General features: G+C 31.3%; 1 protein-coding gene across 28 annotated transcripts in view; it reads right to left on the bottom strand.

Moving 5' to 3' along the window:
- LOC139517775 (muscleblind-like protein 1) overlaps positions 1 to 20,334 on the bottom strand; it is a 195,620-nt gene that overhangs the window by 79,454 nt on the left and 95,832 nt on the right. For 4 of the 28 annotated variants that reach the window (XR_011663202.1, XM_071309169.1, XM_071309181.1 and 1 more), the window contains exon 3: positions 13,772 to 13,941. The exons of 11 other annotated variants lie outside the window; for them this stretch is intronic. The gene's annotated coding sequence lies outside the window, so the exon portion shown is untranslated. Of the gene's footprint in view, positions 1 to 13,072; positions 13,522 to 13,604; positions 13,739 to 13,771; positions 13,942 to 17,860; positions 17,975 to 20,334 lie in introns of those variants that run through there. 13 more of the 28 variants (XR_011663203.1, XM_071309168.1, XM_071309197.1 and 10 more) reach the window with 5 other exon arrangements.

The following is a 20,334-nucleotide window of genomic DNA, read 5'->3' as shown; positions in this document are numbered from 1 at the left end:
CTGTTAAAATGTCTTTGTTCCATTCCCCACAGAGTAAGGTAGGTTTCATTCCTAGTCTCAAAACACTGTTTGTTCTTATTCAGTATCAAGTTTGATATATATTAGCTTTTGCAAATGATCTTTATTAATATATTTGTAAATCAACTTTCTCTAAACTTTTATCTTTTGATTTCTTCAAGTAAGCTAACAAGATAATAAAGAGAGCTGACTTTCATCATTAAAGGCTAAATGATACTGATCTGTTTGCCTGACAAAAGTGTTACTAGATAACCTGAGAAAGGGGGTGTACCTCAATGAGACAGCTACCCAAAAACACAAATATCCACAGGTGAAAATATGGTATTTAACAAAAGAAAGGCGACTGTTCAATATGCAGCCTTTAATAATGCCATGCTCCAAATAGTCATAAAATCCCTCACCAGTTCATACATTTTGAGAAATAAAATTGAGAACATGTACTCGACCAAAGAGAAGACAACAGCCGAAGTCCACCAAATCTACTTGACTCCTTAAAATATAAGAACTCTAATAAAATCTTTAGCACATTGTTATAAAGAAATTACACTTCAAAAGAAATCACTAAAAAGATTCTGAATATCTTTAAAATCAGCCTGCAAAGAAGATAAACACAAGTCAATGCATCATTCGGACCATGACGGCCATTACAGCCCACAGATCTGTTACCAAAGTCCATTTAATAGTAACTGACAAAGTCAAACAACCATTAAGTCCACAAAGATCCTTTTTATAATATCTCCATATTGATAGCTATTCTACCAAGCGTGAATTTGAAGAGGCGACAGAAAAAAAACATGCATCTATCATATAATCTCATTACCTATTAAATCATCAGTTTATGGATTTCTAATTGTATGAATTTTGTATAACATTTAAATATTAACTGCTTTTATAGGGTATTTCAATAGCTTGTAGGCAATAGAATAGGATGGTTTTGTATGCTAAAATTACTTTTATCATCTAATAGACCTAAAAACTCAAATTTAGATGTTATTCAATTGAGTACTGATATGTGTATAATATCCCTAAATGTGCTTGCCCTCAATATATTATTAAGTAGAAGACTAATGCAGTTTGAAAAAAAAGGTTCTAAACTGAGTTTCCCACTAGTTTTGTTTGTAACCTTGTTTTCTTTAACCAATTTATGTGATTGAGTAGGATCCTTCTGAGAACATGAATAATAACTAAGAAAAAACGACCCGGCCTTGATGGTGATGTTACTTAGCCCATGTCAACATTGGAGACAAATTACATGCACTGTCTGAATCCTGGCAGAAACATGTACAAGTGCTTGTGAACTGATTCCCCTGCAATCTTTAGTTTTATAAACCAACTTCCTCAGGTGCAACAAATAAACAGTTAAGAAGCACTTAGTTAATCTACTATAAGTTGAATTGTCACTCCATTAATTTCAATTTGGCATGGCTTCAGATACAGAACTTAGTTTTGTTTGTTATTTCAAACTTACTCTTACAAATTGATCAAATTACTAATCTATAAACATTTTTATACAGTTAAAATTTCTCAAAATTTATGCAACTATGACATAAAATATTTAATAAAACAACATCACATGTTTTGCTGCACTGCAAAAATCAAGGTACAAAGGTATCCAATATAAGGGTGTTGTATAATTCATGTCATTTTAAATGACTGTGTAGGCTGAACTGTGGTTATAAAGTAACCATGTACAAATCTATGACATTTATGATCCATATTTAATATCAAAGAAATCATTTTGTAATTATATAATATAAATAAATCCCTCTATATATCTGATATATCAAATTTTCCTTTTCTATTTTATATAAATAAACAAGTAAGTTAAATCAAGACAAATTATAAGGTATAACTGACAAACAGAATCCAAAGGATAAACACTTACATTAATCAGTAATGTTAACATTACAGTACTAATATAATGGACATGGCTTGGCTGTCCTTTGATTTTGGGTTTTAGTTTGACCCCTTGGTATCATCAATCACAAATGAATAGGATTTTGACACAGAACTGACTTAAAAGATACCAAGATGTTTGAATAAGAAAATTAAGGACCCCACATAAAATTTGTTAATGTTTCTCCTATGATGATATTTTAAAGTAAAATCAAGTTATTGAAGTACGAAAACTAAAAACAATTTATATGTACATTAAATAGTTCAAGTGTTGTCATAAAAAACCTAAATAATTTATTCTGAACATGTTCGTCTGTTGCTAGACTGAAAACGATGTGAAATCAGCGACCATCTGCCTACAAAAGGACATAAGTATGCATTAATAACGAAGTCGGGATAATTTCCGCTTATGTACATTTCATCGTCCAAATCAATTTCAACAACTCTGATATATAAGATGTTACAATAATATTGAATGTAGAGATTTTAATAGTCTTAATTTGCATTTCAAATCTTTTTTTAATATTGAGTTATGTGTATAAGTCAAATAGTGATTAAGAAATAAAATATACAAGGTTAAAGCAAGTAGAAATAATGAGCAATAAATTTATTTCGGAAATGACCAAAAGGATTTATATAAGGATAATATTCAGTAGCATTATATGAATAGAATGAGAAATGGGGTACACCTACAACCCAACAACTTGAACAATCATGTAACACTGAGAAGAACCAGTTTGAAATCAATTAAAACAAAATATACGTTCTTCATTTATTTAAAACAAAAGGTTTATTGAAACATATGTCCAATATCTAGTCTGGTTCATTAGGAATTGGTAAATGTCATAAGTGGTGATCTTAATGCATATTTAGTTGCTAAAATTTCCACCCAAAACATTTTAACAGTCTGACCGATTGATTGATTGATTGATCAAGGACTGCTCAAGGTCCAGCTGCAATTGCTGGACAGGAAATGTTCATTCAATCATGATTAAACAGAAATTTTTTGATTTTTTCCCCCAATCCTTTGTCTATCCGGAACAGGATACAATTTATTTTGTCAAGGTGATGTTTCAAAAATCAATCATTTCATCATATGAATTTTTTTTTTAACGTATTTTGCTTTAATTTGTTCTCTGTTTTAATATTAACTCCATAATACTGGTATTTAAAAAAAACATACAATTTAAGGTCTATCGGGCCAGTATTGGGTTTGATTGGTTAACACCCAAACTATTTAGTTAGTCATAACAGGCTGTTGACAAGTTAAATAGGGTTACTGTTTGCATATGACATCATAGTCTAACCACATAGTTTGACAACATAAATGTGCATGTATTTAATTTCTCATGCATTATCATATACACCTACAAGCTTTGTCTCTCACAGAAAGATTAATGGGAGACCTATACTACCTATTGTTCCTGGGTATAGTCAACCTAACACATGTTTATTATGTAAGACTAGATAGTGTGGACACTTGCTCAAAGTTTCAGTCAAAGCCTATTTATAATGATATATATATTATACTCTTTTGAAAAATAGGATAGAAATAGGATACCAAGGGGACAATATAAAATCAAACTGATATTCATTGTTAAAAAGAAAGGAAAAAGATGTAAACAACAGAAAATCTACAAAACACTTAAATTAGTTGTATATAAGTTCAGTTTACAAACTACATTTAATAAAGTGATCAAATTTAAAGAACCATATATTCTCAAAATTAAACAGAGTGGTTTTATAAATTATAAAACTAAGGTAATTTGATTATAAAATTTGATAATAGTACAAAAAATAATATTTAAAACTTGATGTGGGACTGTCAATAAAACAACTCTTATATCAACTTTCAAAGTTACACTCAGACCAATACTTTGCTTTTTTTTAAAGATACAAAACAACCATTTGTTTATGAACCTGATTGAATCCTGAACTGAGACTATAAGTTGTTAACACTCTCTTTGCTTTAAATTCCCCCCAATATGTCTTCACAATACTGAACTTACAGCAAAGTAAGACAAGACCTGCCAATCTGTGTTTAGATATATAACAGCAGATTTTTAAAACAAGTAAAATACCTTTGCAAACCACTTATTAACATCCAATGGAACCTTAGCTTCCTATATATTATTTTTTTTAATTTTAAAATAAGAATGGAAGCAATAGATGAATCATATGTGTATTGAATTGTGGTTTGTCCATACAGAAACAAACAAAAAAAACTCCAAAACAATTTAAGTAAAATGCCAGAAATTGATACCTGACACAAACTACTCTGTCAGAATTAAACCAAACAAATAAAAGCTCAAATTCCTAATCAAATATTCAAAACTGGCTTTCAACAAACGGCAAGACCAATTATTCAGGAAGAATAATACCTTTCTTCAACCATTACAAACAAATCTATTGAAATGTACAAACAATTGACACATCACTGCAACAGAATTTTTAATGATAAGACAATAAAAAGTTTTTAAAGCTTGTGTAATATTGATAAATATGAATCTTTCTTGGAGGTATTAAATATTTAATTACTAAAAGTATCATTATTTACACATGTATGAAACATTTGAGAAAATTTGAGATTTTAATGAATTCTACATGTTGTCCCTAGACAGTAGAGTTCGCCTTTGTTTGGGGAAAACAATGAACCAACACAACAATGTACAACTGGACTGGTTTAATTAATGACCACAGCTGAACAATGACCCATCATTAGTGTATATCAAGACTGGTTCAATCAATGAACACAGTAAAACCATGAACCAGCAAAACAGTGTTACAACTAGACTGGCTCAACCAATGACCACAGCTGAACAATGACCCAACAGAAAAGTGTACAACTTGACTGGTTCAAACACTGTACACAGTAGAACAGTGTAGAACTTGACTGGTTCAACCACTGTACACAATGGTACCATGAACAAACAAAACAGTGTACAACTAAACTAGTTCAACCAATGTACATAGCAAAACAATTAATTAACACTACAATGTAGAACTAGACAGGTTCAACCAATGTACGCAGCTGAACTATGTATAGGCGGATCCAGGGGGCCTGGGGGCCCGGGCCCCCCCCCCCTTTTGTGGAAAAAATTTGGTTGATTATATACAAAATCACTGAAGCATGACTGGAGAGGCCCCCCCTTAGGTCAGTCAAAGGGCCCACCTTAGGAAAAGTTCTGGATCCGCCACTGCTATGAACCATCATTACACAGTATTGATTGCTTGGTAGCTGTGTTGAATGCCACTTTCGACACTCTAGGTAATATCACTGTAGCCAGTTTGCATTGGTTGAGGAAGTCAAAGTATTTAAGACACAACGACCTTGGCAGGAAATCTGTCAATCTTAAATGTAAAAATCAGAACAATTAAATACATTCCTGACTACAGCATTGCATAATAATTTCTAGAATACAAGATTTTATTTTTGGATGGTTTCCAAACAAAAACTTTCTTTACCATTAAGTGACTAATAAGAAGAAATCTATAGCTTGCTTTTATCAGTTCAGCTTTCAATATTTCAAGATTTCTAATGGAATATGAACTGACAATATGCAGAAAGATTATCACAAATATAATCTGCATGGAGGTCTTATCAAATTCCTTATCAAGAATGTGAGGAATTCCAGCTGGATACCAGTAAAACTGACTGGTTCAATACTGGTAACCAACTTGGTTGGTGAGTGATTGGTTGCTAACTAATGATCACATATTTCTCTGGCTTGTTTGTTGTGTGCAGTATACATTTATACCCATAAATCTTGCTGCAGATTAAAGCTCAGAGCAAATAACCCCTCCTATCCCCACTTTAAGTACTTGCAAATTTCGACTATCATTAAATTTGTTTTGGAAAAAAATGTATTTTAACTTAGGAATGTAAAGAATAACTTTCCAAAGGAGTATTCCAGGAATTAACAAAGAGTTTTATCAGTTAATATGGTGAGTTGCAACATTGAAGTTCTGGAAGGCCTTACAATTGGTTGCTACTCTGGTATGCATGGTAAAGGATAACCATGTTTCCAAACCCAAACCCAAACCCAAACCTCTCTGTTTTATGCATAAGAACCATTTAATTCCAAGAGTAAAAAGGGCTTACAAATTTTGTCCCAAAACAATATGTTGACATTTATAAAATATAAGTATGACATCTGCTGTATGTATGGAAGTCATTCTGCCTCAAGGGCAAAGTATTTTTTTTTACACTTACACAGCAAGATTAAACTATATTATTACTTAAATCTGTATATGAGAAAATGCTTTTTGAATGGTCTAGACTTTATATGTACACAAACTAAAAACGATTACTTTGCTTGTTTCTAAATGTCAAATGCATTAAGTAGCTGTTACTAAAATCTATTCAACATTTTTCTCAACAACTCTATAAACTTGCTATTTTTTACTGGGATAGATTTCATGTTTTTTTTTTTGTTGACACAATCAGCCAGTTTAAAGGTCTATCTTATGTTACAATTCTCAATTGGACACTATTTTGAAATGTTATCTTCAAATCATCCCATTGATTTTTTTATAATCTGATCCAATGGCTTTTTGTCCCACAAATTCATTTTATTTGAAAGGAACGATGTTGTTTACAGGAAGTTGTTATAAGCTTTTTTCTTTAGTAAAATTCCAATTTAAAAAAAAATCTCAGATGGATTTCATATTTTACAATGAAGAGTTTCAGCATTTTCTAGAACAAAAATAAATATTTGACCTATTAAGTGTTCTCTCTAGACTCTTCAGCTTGAAACCATTTATCCAAAAACAGTACTATGTACTCTCAAATGTGTTTTACCTATGGATATGTTTTGTCTTGTTAAATTTAGATATTATTGAGTGACTGAGATAATAGGTGGGTGAATTAAGTACTCATTTAACATGCAAAAAAAGTAATATTTATATTAATTTCCAAAGTTAAGTGGTTGTGGCTGTTTCTAACATTGTTTAAGTATTCATGCCAGACTGTTGGTAATATCTGTTGACAGGGGCGTAGCTAGGTATTAAATCTAATGTAGGCACAAATCGGCAGGAGGTCTCGGGGCCGCTCAAGGCCCCCTGCAGGTCCAGGGCAGAGCATTGGTAGGGGATCCAGGGTGACGAAGCCCGCCGACGGAAAACGGTTTTCAGCATTTTAGTTGCATAATTTTGTGTACAAAAATATCATATTTACTGGTTTTTATCATGATAATATTCATGAAGAAAAGTTCGAAGAATTATGAATAATTTTACATTAACACCTTGATTAACGTAGTAGTGTACAATCAAAAATCTGAAAGAAAGAAAAATATTACAATATGCCCAGTGTAGATCAGACTAGTTTCAGATTAAGGCCCACAGAGGGTCAAAGGATAATTGTCAACTTTTTTGAACGAATCTTTTACAATTTCAAATTAGGGCAAAAATTGGTGAAACAATTCTAATATTTCTGAACTTTTATGACTGATAACTTTCAGATCCAGTTTCATACACAATGACAATCAGATACATTTACTCAAATCATGTCGACGGTTTTTCCTGCCGATAAAATTAGTTATACTCGCATCCACATCAACACTGAGGTGTCGGTGTATACGAAAAAGAGATAGATTTGAAAGTCGAAAGGACACCAAGAAGTCAGGTATTGTTTGTTGTAAAGCCCGATATCTAGGTAAGGGGGATGGTGTTGTGTACATGACGATGTATTACTTTTCGGAGAAGCTTCAATCTTAGATGATTCGCCACTATCGTCAGTTACAGTCCTAGTCTGACAATTTGGACTCTCTTCTTTATCTTTCTTTCTTTCGTTTCGAACTAACAACAAATTTATCCATGTTGAAATTTTGTTTACCTATGCACGATTTATCGTACTTAACCAGGATACTAGTATCGGGATTTGAATACGGGTGGGTTATGTATATATACTAATACGCATTAGAATTAAAAGTTTTTTTAATTTTATTTTTCCAAAGGGGGTATAATCGGCAAATTTATGTATAGGCACGTGCCTAGTCGAGCCTTAGGTAGCTACGCCCCTGGTTGAATTCATCTACAACTAGTTTGTATGAAAGAGGACTGTTTGTTCATCTCTGATTTTTATTTTTTATTTTGGGTTGCTGCCTGGATGAATGAATCACATTCCATTTTTTGATAATTCAAATAATATTGGATCCTCTAACCTCAACAGAAAGGAGACAATACATATAACAATTATATTGAAGACAACTAAACTTTGTATCTTCCACGTTTGTAAACAATGGTTTGCCAAGTAACTATCAGTTTCAACCACTCTAGCTAAGTAAGGAATTATTTCCTATCAAGTTTACACAAATTTTGTAAGAAGTACTCTCTCTTAAGAAAAATTTCAATGTTCTGAAATCTAGTTCATCAGCAGTGTTAGCCTTTTGGAACTAGGTACGTAGTTAGAACTTGTATCTTTAGACTCAATAAAATGTATAATCATTGTTAGCCTTTTGGAACTAAGTACGTAATTAGAACTCCTATCAGTAGACTCAATAAAATGTATAATCATTGTTAGCCTTTTGGAAATAGGTACATAGTTAGAACTCCTTCTGTAGACTCAATAAAATGTATAGAAACTAGGTACGTAGTTAGAACTGCTATCTGTAGACTCAATAAAATGTATAATCATTGCCAGACAGTTTTCACTTTTATTCTGCATAACAATTTTTATCGGTTTGTAATTATTTTGCTGAGAGAGATGAGAGACAACAGACAACTTCAATTACATTACTGCAGGAGTCGCAGCGAGGATTCTCAATTTGTATGTAGGTTTTTACTAGGGTAATGCAACTGATCACAGCAATTGACAAGGAAGATAACATTTGTTGATTACATATTGAATTGTTATTCTTCTAACTCTAGATCCTAATGAATAAGAAAATAAACATGAGCAATGCAACGCCTGCAGCCTGAGGAACCATCAAAACGATTTTTTCAATTAAAGATAGGGTGAAATGTATGCTTATTTCAGCTGTTTGTTAATTTCATCTTTCAATTATATAACAAGAAACCAAATGGGAACATTTTAGATGTCTATTCCATCAAAATCATTCTACAATGAGAAGAATATCTGTGGCCTTCAGACAACCAAACATATCATGCATCAACACTTCAAGTAATGCTAGTTCTCAAGTACTTACACACACATTCTTAGGTAAGAAAGAATTAGCTGAAGTGCTGCATCTCCATTTAATATTTCCGCAAGTTTTTTCCTTTTTATTAGAATTCAAAAGAATTAGTAACAATTCAATGTTAAAGTGATAAACCAACTCTTTTCGGTAACAATTCAACATTTCTATATAAAAATGTTTGAACAATATTCAATAGTGCATTGTATATATTTTGGGGGGTATTCATTTGCAGGTACCTTTGATTGGAACAATACAACAATGTAGTAATACAATGTGAACTGGTGACATTTCTATTGTGTAATCTATATATCACACTCATCAAACCTGTCATTTTATTCCAACTGTGACCAGGAAACTCAATTTCACTTTTTATTCCCAACCATCAACATTGCATTAATATGTCATAAGGGAAAATCAGTCTATCCGATTCTAACAAATTGATTTTCATGAGTCTAGCTTGGAGTATATTATAGCAAATCTGCAAGAATTATTGATCCTAACTAAGATATTCAAATTCATAAGTCTTTTTATTTGTCCCAAGTGATCTTTGTGTCAACACCTGCTCACAGCAGATAAAAAGGTAAATGTTACCTGTGCAGGTATGACACACAACTCTACGTTTCTATTGGAGGATTAATCTATCATGCATCCTGTCTGCTCTTAAGATTAACCTTCAGAAAAAATACTTATGAAAATGCGATTTCTTAACATTATCACAGTAAAAGACACAACAGTCCTAATGGACAGATTGAAAACTGAATCAAGTCATATATTTTCTATTAAATAGGTTGCCAAAAAAGAATAAATTGTTATAAAAAATATCATTTTGTAAGATATGGATAGATTGGTGAACTGCAATTAGAACAAAACATTAGTTGAGCATTGGAATCCAAGTTGTATTAACTTAAATAACAACACTTTTCAAATGTTGACCAAGTAAAAGCTAATGCCGCACAAGATAAAAGGGAGTTGTTTCATTCCCTTCCTATAACACTGAGTAACAGAAAGCCAAGAAAAGAGTGCACAGATTAGAATCCAGGAAATGTGTTTAAATTTTAAAATATAACATCAGGAAAATTCCCCCAAAAATTATATTGTGTCAATGACTTTCTTTGACATTTACCCCACATCTCTTTTATTTCATTAAAAGTAAAGTGTCAAGGATCTGACATAAGAACTGAATGTCATGTCATGTAGTGTAAATGATCTGATGCTGAGTTTGGAAAGTGCCATATTCATGTTGAGGAAAAATTGCAACAATTCTTTAAGTAAGGTGTCCTTAGGTGGCGTGTTGCAAGGTAAAACTTACCATTTCATCATATAAAAAAATCTACTTAATATCTATAAAAAGTTCAAAGCAAGGATTAGGAAATAAGGTCAGTAAACACATACATGTAGATAGTCTCTTTTTGAAATTAAAAAAAACCAACAAGAATTTGTCCATAGTACACAAATGCCCTACTCTCACTATCATTTTGTATGTTCAGTGGACAATGAAATTGAAGTCAAAAAACTAATTTGACATAAAATTAAAAAGATCATATCATAGAGAACATGTGTACTAAGTTCCAAGTTGATTGCATTTCAACTTCATCAATAACTGTCTTGACCAAAATCGTCAACCTGAAGCAGGACAGACAGACAGATAGCTAAACAGACAAACAAACAGAAGCACAGGCCATCCAAATATAATGCTCCTAAGTTGTCAAATTTCAAAAACCATGTTTCAAAATTGTCTGAAGAAGATAGTTGGTATATCACTGAATAGGCTGATAGGAACTTTATTTTGCCTGCCATTCACCTACTGTCTGATCCAGAAAGGCAGCAATATAGCACGCTAGCAATGAGTAGTCATCAGCCAACCTAGAGTGGTGAACATAGCATACAACTTAACGTGACATCAACAGAAAATATGGCGCCACGTTTTTCATTACAAAGAACTTTATGCTCATCATGTTGGCAAACATTGTAAGTTTTCTATATTGCTCATTCTACTTATTAGGGATTTTTTACAAGTTTAACTTTGGCAACCCGTGAAGTAATTATAATTGACGACGCTATTCTGAGAGAGAAAACATCTTCAGACATGACCGTAAACAAAACTTCTATTTGCATTACAATTGAAAATTTGTGAATGTTTGGCAATGATTACTAAAAAATCAGGCACATGCAAATGACAGATTCATAAAATTGAAATTAACATTTTCTTTGTGTTGCACTCAAGATATTTGATTGTGCATTTTCTTGATGCACAAACTGTGCAGCAGAATATTATGTAACACCAAGCTTTCAAATAACACGATATCTGCATAATAATAAGATTGGAAATTCGTCATGATTGTCAAGATTTTAAATTGATGGACTAAAGGTCAAACAACACAAAGAAAGTCTCAAATATCAAGGTCAAGTCAATCAAATCTTACTCAATAAAAAGATACACGTTTTTACATCAATAATAGCAACTGAAAGTTTCAAACTAAGGTGACCAAATTTTAAAAATCTTAATTTATATGTACACGTATTCATTAAAAGTAAACATCTGCTCACGCTTTGTGTACTTTTTACACCTGCCAGCAAAGTGCACGTCTGCAATGCTTTTATCACAGATCAAACAATGGTGAGGTCATACAGGTCATATAATCCTGCGATTATGTAACAAATTCAATTCAAGATTTCAAATTCAAATAAAACTTAATGAAATTTCATTTTCTCTCTATTATATCCTGGGAGAAAAAGACTCAATTAGTTTGCACCCAACATTTAAGGCAGAGCCGTTGACAATGCGCTCTTCAATATAGTGCACAACTAAAACTGTTTTGAGGAAAACTTATTTCAAGCAAAATATCTCCTATTAAAAATGTAAATTAGCTTCCTACATAAATAAGGAAAAGTGGCGTGACTGCCAACAAGACAAATATCCCCCCGTTTCTATTTCTGGATGTTTTATATTAAAAGGGAAGGTCCAAGTTTTAAATATTTGCCACCATTTGTATTTGCATTATTTTTCAAACTTACAAATACAGTAAGTTCCAAAGATATTATAGAATTAAATTTTAAACAGAATATGAAGAGATATTTTTTACAATCCGGGTCATAACATTGATGTAATATGACTTACTTGAGACCAAAAAGGCAACATGCCATCAGGAAAAATATTTGAAAAACTTTTGTCTGCTATTCATATCAATGTTTACACAGAGATTCAGGAGTATATAGTTATACAAAACAAAACGGGAAAAATCTATGAAAATTGTCTAGTCTGTTTGATTAAGTGACGCACTAGATTACAAATATTTTGACAAAACAAGAGGAAATCCTTTGACAGATCTTTCTTTCCTATTACAAGGATCCAAATTTAAAAAGATAATTTACCATCCAAATTGTAAAAACAAACATCACAGTCTAAAAGGAAATTGCTTCTTTTTTCTTTCTTTATCAAAAGACGCATTGTTATGGTGAAAATGTAATTCATGATATTGACACAAGAAAGGGAAAAGACTACTATATCGTTATGACTAATTACAGACTCTATTGTATCTAAGGCACTGCCCTTTTTCTGTCTTTTGAAGTCAATATCCTTAACATACTTTTCATTTTAAGGTACAATTTCTAAAAGATCCAGTTTTTCAATAAATCTATCATGTATAACAACTATTCTAAATATTCTATAGTAAAATAAAAATCTGAAGGTTGACTATATGAAGAGAAAGACTATTTCATTCTATGAATTGAATTAATTGTTTATTTTCAAGCTTTTTAAAAACCAGGAAATCTGATAAGTTCAGGTGGTTATAAACCTAACAGTGTCAAAAAATCAACAATACATAACGCTTCACTAGATTCATTTGTTTCATCTTTTTCTATTTGTTTAAAAATGGCAGTAAAAATGAAAAAGAACAGCCGGTTTTTAAAGTACAAATTTTTGTTGCCTGACTACCTTATTAAATCTGTTTTAGTACAATTCACTTAACAAATTTAAATTTTATAACTGCTTCATAAATAATATATATACTTCTACTTACAAATCACATTGCCATCAAAATGTAAGTTTCCTTTTTATCGTGTAAATAAAAACAGGTACGTGACAAAGGTTATTGATGTCCAATTATTTTGTCTGTTCCACGGTAATGAACAAGTTAGTGGCCATTAGAAATGATACTGAACACAAAGAAATAATGACAACAATGAAACAAAAATTGGGTCCAACATTTAGACTTCTATATATCAAAATCTACAGTTATTTTCATCCACACTTTTAACAATCAATTCAAAGAAAATGTAATGCGCATGTACCAAATCTTAAAAAGATCAAAAATCGATCACGTGAAAAAGAAAATACCTGTATTGAAATCTTAATAAATGAGGATGACATTTTGTATGAAATTATTTGTGTATCGCCATTCAACATCGAACTCCTCCCTGACACACATTCTTTGAATCACAGACACACTAAACCGCCATTAAATAACTTAAGATATCTATTTTCTATTTGTAAAATACATGGTGGAAATTACTTTGTTAAAAAGATAATGTGACTAAAGTGAAACTACTGACCATGGCTATTTTTGTTCACTTCAGTATGGTCAGTCTATAAATAAAGGTATTAAATAGTATGACCTGAAATGCCCTTTTTATCTGCTGGTCAAAACATTACACAGTCAGTAGTCGTCTGCTCGTAAATCTAGGTCAAGTTGATCTATCAATAACAACTATAGGCTTACCTATCCATGACTATAAAAACGTCCACAAAAATGTACAATAACTATCACACACTATCAAGTCACAGTTTTTCATAAAATTCAAACAGCAACCAGCTACTTTAAAAGCAAGACAGCTACAAGTGAAAGCATGGCAAAGCAAACACACAATCTCCAGACAACACGTCAACCAGCTAAAAATAGAATTTACATTCTGATTGGACATTCACTACATATGAGGTATAAAAAAACTTATTTTTGAAATCAATACATGTGCAACAAGCATAGAATATATGCAGCACTGATTTTGAAGTGTGCATTTATAAAAGAATATTTATATTCAGTTATAGTATATTTACTTTTTTAATCTTTATTGAATTTTAATATGACTTCAAATAAATTTGCCATAAAGGATCTTTTTAACTGCATTGTGCATATGGGAACACTTGTAATGTAAAGAAATTCAATGCATCAATTTACTGCACTTCTGATTTTATGTTTTGAATATATATTTGTACCCTATTTAAATGTATTTCAAAAGCATTAGAAATGGAATATTACTTTATCTATAATTCATTTCTAATTGTTTGTAAATTGGATTCAAAACAAATTTGAATTAAAATAGTGATTTCGCTGTCAAACTTTAAATGTCATATTTGCCTAAAATAACTTTGTTGTGATTTGTGCGTTCAAATTAATATCAATATTAAATTAAACTAAAAGTATTTACCACCAAGATTAAAATGAAAATCGTAAAAATTATAAACAAAGTTGCAAAAAATTTTAATGTTTCAGAAACCAAGGAAAATATAGGACTAATATATATATTAGTCCCAGGGAATCCTGCCTCAAAGTACAAAAGTTCTTTTTCAGTTTTAAATGAGTCAAAGAAAATTTAAAGTGTTGTCTGGAGTCAACAGTATTTTTTTAAACAATGGTAATCACACATATGCATACATTTCGGCCTTTTTCATGTTTTGAATACATGTATGAAATTTCTATAAACACCTGCCAACTGATTTTTTTTAATTCAGAATGGTTTTATCCATCAATTGATTCCTATTGGAATTTCAATACGCTTCATGCAGAAACTGATTATTCTTAATAATTCTTTAGCCACTGGTCAATACCATAATGTGTTCTAAGAAAAAATAAATACTATGTCAACAAAATGTACAAATACAGAATTTATGAACAAATTAAATTAAACCATTAAAGGAAAAAAATAGCTGGCAATAAAATATGCAACTATTTTGCTTTTACAATAGATTTAATAGGAACAATGTCAAAATATGGTAAATATAAAGAGAAATAATCTTAAAATTCTTTTTTACTTCAGTGCCAAAAATCTGTTTTCTTCGAATATAAGTTATAAATCTTACAGTAGTAAATTATTATCAATATATATATATATATATATAAGTACGTCTGAGTCAGTGACAACCCTACAACAGATGTATCCATCGGATCCCCATCAACTTGCGAAAGCAAATTTACAGATCTAACATTGTTGGGTTGATGTTTAGACGAGTTGTATATATATATATATATATTGTTGTCATACCCCTGTCCCAGGTTTAGGGGGATGGTGAGATGAAGGGGATTTGTATTCACTAGTTGTGTCAATGGCAATCGTACCACATCTAATCCTACCACATTTTTTATGTGTCTGTCGCAAGCCTGAAATCCAATTGCTGCCCTTGTCCGAGGTTTAGGGGGACGGGGTATGGGGGAGAGGGAAGGGGATTTGTATTCACTAGTTGTGTCAATGGCAATCGTACCACATCTAATCCTACCACATTTTTTATGTGTCTGTCGCAAGCCTGAAATCCAATTGCTGCCCTTGTCCGAGGTTTAGGGGGACGGGGGATGGGGGAGAGGGAAGGGGATTTGTATTCACTAGTTGTGTCAATGGCAATTGTACCACAGTTAATCCTACCACATTCTTTATGTGTCTGTCGCAAGCCTGAAATCCAATTAATGTTGAAGGTTGCTGTCATTGTTGTTATTTGTCTATTGTTGCAGTATATATCAGGCAGCCTGATTCAGGCTATTGGTTTTCTTTTTTCAATTGTTTTACAAACCACACTTTTTTGGGGGAGATATATAATATTCAAAGATATTTTCTTTTGTTTACACACTGGTTCCCAGACATGATCTCTGTTTCAACTCATAAGGACATAACAGGGGAAAGGTACCATATAAATACACATAGACAGTCTGCACCAAAAACTTTTTCAACTACTAGTCCGAAGACCAATATTCTGACATTTTTCTTATTGGTTCAAACAAAATTTTGCAAAAACTCACTAGTCTGAATGAAATTTTACTAGTCTGGGGCATCGGACTAGTGGCTAACAGTGCAGACTGCATAGATAGCGGCTAAATTGAGTTCTGAAGAAGACCCAAAGTCAAGGGAGGGTAGTACAGAATTTCTTTAATCTCTTATTTCAGGGCATGTAAATGTTGAAAAAATTCAGCACAGCCCTAATTTATCTTGACCTTTGAAAAGAGTAGTATTAAGGAACTTTCCATTCTGGATTTTTTTTTTTTTGAAACTTGGTAATAAAAGTTGCAGTTTTAGCTGTAAGAGGAGTTACTTTGGGAAATTGCCATGTCTATACTTACAGAAGTGCAACTTTTTTCAAATGGATATTTCTCATTGTTAAAGGCTAAACGTGTGACCTGTAATTGTTCACAACTTTGTTTTCTGTTCATAATTGATAGTTGTCTCATTAGCAATCATGACTGCCACTAGAAAATAGGCTATACGTGAGGACTCGTAGTATTAATATATGTTTGGATCTTTGTTGTGTAATTGCTGAAGAAAATTAGGATCTATCACATGTCTTCTTTGTTGTGTAATTGCTGAAGTAAATGTGGATCTATCACATGTCTTCTTTGTTGTGTAATTGTTGAAGTAAATGTGGATCTATCACAAGCCCTTTTTACTGTTTGATTAACAAAGCCTGACAAATAAAGTACAGAAGATCATCAACTCTTTCAGTTTCCACAAGTCTACCAATGTCAAGATAATAATTTATCATAATGTAAAAAAGTACTTCAAACAGAATAATAGCGCTGACGTAATCTTTACTTATATACGTCTTAAATCAAACTACATGTACAAATACTTGAGTCTAAATTTATAACAACAGGAAATGTTCAAACTTAAACATGAAGTCATTCTAAGTAACTCTTAAACCAATGCAAAAAAATCTATATACAGTTATACACAATTATAAAGTTAATCAGATTTAACGAAGATATTATAAGGAATAAGGAAGAGGGAAAAGGATTCAAGGATATATAACAATGTCAGATGAACTTAAAACTCATCGGAACAAATCTATATCTATAATACTGTTAACCTCTTATGTATAGTTACTAAGGCAATCTAAAAACAAAACTTGAACACTGGGGCAACGACCTTGACCATGACCTTTCACCATACAAATCTTAGTCATCTTTATATGTTAAAGTCAGGGAAAATATATTTCATTTACAGATTGTTAACAAAGATGCCACTTTTGAAAAAGAATTACACACCTCAACTTTAGATGCAGGTAGGGCAAAAATTAATGTGGTGACAACCAGAGGATTATTGTACCTCATCAAAATGACAACAAAGCAATTTCGTAGAAAACAAGTCAATACTTGAGGGATGAAAAATTAGTTTCAATAACATTTGTTTATCAACTTTGAATATTATCTATAAAAATGTCCTTTCATTTCAAAACCAATTCAGTTAAAGACATGTAAAACATATATGAGAGCAAAATCTTATCAAAGTCAAATACATGTTAACTGTCCCTTGACATAAAATGCGCTACAAATTGACAAAAAGAACAGACATTTGGACAAAGGTTATACTTGCTGATAATTAACAAAAGATTTTAAAAAATGGAATTAAAAGTGAGAACGCAAAGGGGGATGTGTCAAAGAGACAACAACACACTGAAGAACAGAAAACAGGCAAAAGCCACAAATCTATCTTCAGCTGGCCCCTTAAAAAATGTATACTAGTTCAGCAAAAGTGAATATCTCACAAAACATACAATTTTGGAAGAACAACATAAAAATTTGTTTTAAAACATGAAATAAGTGTCTTACCCACTTGGGAGATGGAACCATGAGTAACATACAATTTACACCCAACTTAAGAATAAAGTTTCTGTCTTTTAAATTGAAAGTCATTATCATATGATTTAAAAAAAAAATATCATCAGAGTTAAAATAAACAAGAGTTTATTTATAATGATAACACTCCTTTCAACCTTATTTGGTATTTTAAAGAAAATGAATCATTAACAAAAAAATTAACAATTTTTCACTGTTCTAAAGGTTAATCTATATGTAAAAGTTATTTGATTAAATTGACTTAGAATAATAGAGTTATATTTTAACTTGAAATCAGATCTGTTTGTGAAATGAACATTAACATTTCTTTACAGTGGACCTTTTATTACCTACAGCATTAATTTAAAGTGCACCAGGCAACAATTCATATTAAAAAGTGACAGCAATGAGTTTTAAGGATCTTTACTTCTCTGCCTTAAAATAATAAGCGCCTTAAAAGACTGCAATAAATTAAAAGTATATAAATTACACAACTTATATTATTTAAAAAGAAAAAAAAAAGCAGAAAAAATGAGAGGTCTTTGTCCTTGTTTTCGAGACATAATTGATCATACATTTAACATCTGCATGTTTCTTTCAAAAGCTATGAAGATTTTATTAACTATATGTTATAAAATTTTAATAAGAAAAGTACAGGTAAGTGGTCAAAATTTTGATTGCAATTAAATGGATAAAACTAGAGGACTCTGAATATCTGACAAAAAGTAGAAAACCAGAGAAGCGAACATCCTTAATTGCGTCTAGAAAGTAAATTCTTAAAGCACCAATAAGAAATGATCAACCTTCCCCTTTCTGTTTGTTGTTCTCACCTTATTGCACTTACTCTTTTATTGATATTATACTTCCTCCTGAATTAATGATATTAAAGCATGCTCTCACATTCTTTTTTTGGTAGTAAATTTACACTTGAAACTAAAAACTAAGAAATGTGACATCATTTCAAAACAGACTATTTATTCCCCCAAAAACTAATAGACAAAATGTAAACAACTATAGATCCCCTACGATACCTTCAATAATGAGCAAACTCCATACTGAGAATATAAAAATCAAACAAGAATGCATGTGTTGTCTTCCAGGGCAAATACAACAAATAGTGACCCTTGTCCTTTATACTCAACATATTCAAAAAAAAATATTCTCAAAATCATAGACAAATATTAATATTTGAAAATTATTACAGCTTTTTAAATCCCAGACTTTTCTTCAACTACTTTAGCCCTTTGTCAAGTTTGTCATCAATGAAACAAAGAACTATAAAGCAAGCTTAAAATATTCTTTTGTTCTGACATCTTTATATATTTGACAGAATTTTCAAAACTCTTGAATAGTTGTAGTGCTACTGACTTGTTAAAGGTCTTTGCAGTCATATAATGAGAACACATCTGACTTTTTGTTGGTACCACTAGCTACAGGCACAGACTATACTAAATGACCTAACACATCACTCACCAGAAAACAACTTTACTTATCATTTATCCAGGACAACCATGTTTGCCCTTGATCACAATATTTATAATAATCACATATAAAGACAGACAAACTCATTTTCTTTAAATTTCAGGTGATGTTATAACTTTGTCATTCTGAGAGAGGTAAACAACCTTTATTTTAGGTCTTATAAAGATCTTCTAATATATCACTTTTAGTTTTACAAAATTGTTGGTGATATTTAATATAAAATCTCAGAAAAATGAATTTACTATTTAGAGAATGCAAATTCATTTGGACACTTAATCCCATTCTTTAAAAGAAAATTTTGAGCGTACTATAAAATCTTTTACTCAAATTCTTATATATATATATATACTAGATAGATAAATAGTTGGTGTTTAATGCAATTTTTTGTACTATTGGCCATATCAAGGTAGTTAGTTTTTACTGGCTGAGGAAAAAATAGTGTGGAGAAAACCAACAACATTTGGCAGGAATAAAAATAACATGTTCAACATATCAACACCGGCAATTAGAAATTGTCAATGAAAATATTTAAACTTGTGAAATTAGAGGCTGTGGGAAAATTTGATCCTTCATTTTAAATGAATTAATAATTTCTTGATATCAACTCTTTTCAAAATATCATGCTTTAATCTGACATATTATGTCACAACAAATTTGTAACTGCATGAAAGGATTTCTTTCTCATAATTTGACTGATAAGAAATTCTTTCACTTTTATACATTAGCACTAATACTTCCACGAGTATCTTTATTCAGAAACAAAACTTTTTCAAAATCAGACTTCAACATAATGATCTCTTCTGAAGTTGCATATCATGTCACTTGATAGAATTCACCTCTATTCTAGTTTTAGAAGTCCACAGGAAGGTATGAAATTGCTTATGTTAAAACGTATTTTACTGAAGCTTTGGTTTTTTAACCCTTTCACCAAGGAATCCCGGTTTACTGGGATTCACGCTTCAGAAAGTTGACGATGATTCCCAATT

The sequence above is a fragment of the Mytilus edulis genome, chromosome 3 (assembly GCF_963676685.1).
Source record: "Mytilus edulis chromosome 3, xbMytEdul2.2, whole genome shotgun sequence".
Classification (NCBI taxonomy): domain Eukaryota; kingdom Metazoa; phylum Mollusca; class Bivalvia; order Mytilida; family Mytilidae; genus Mytilus; species Mytilus edulis.
This window is presented reverse-complemented; position numbering and strand designations above follow the sequence as displayed.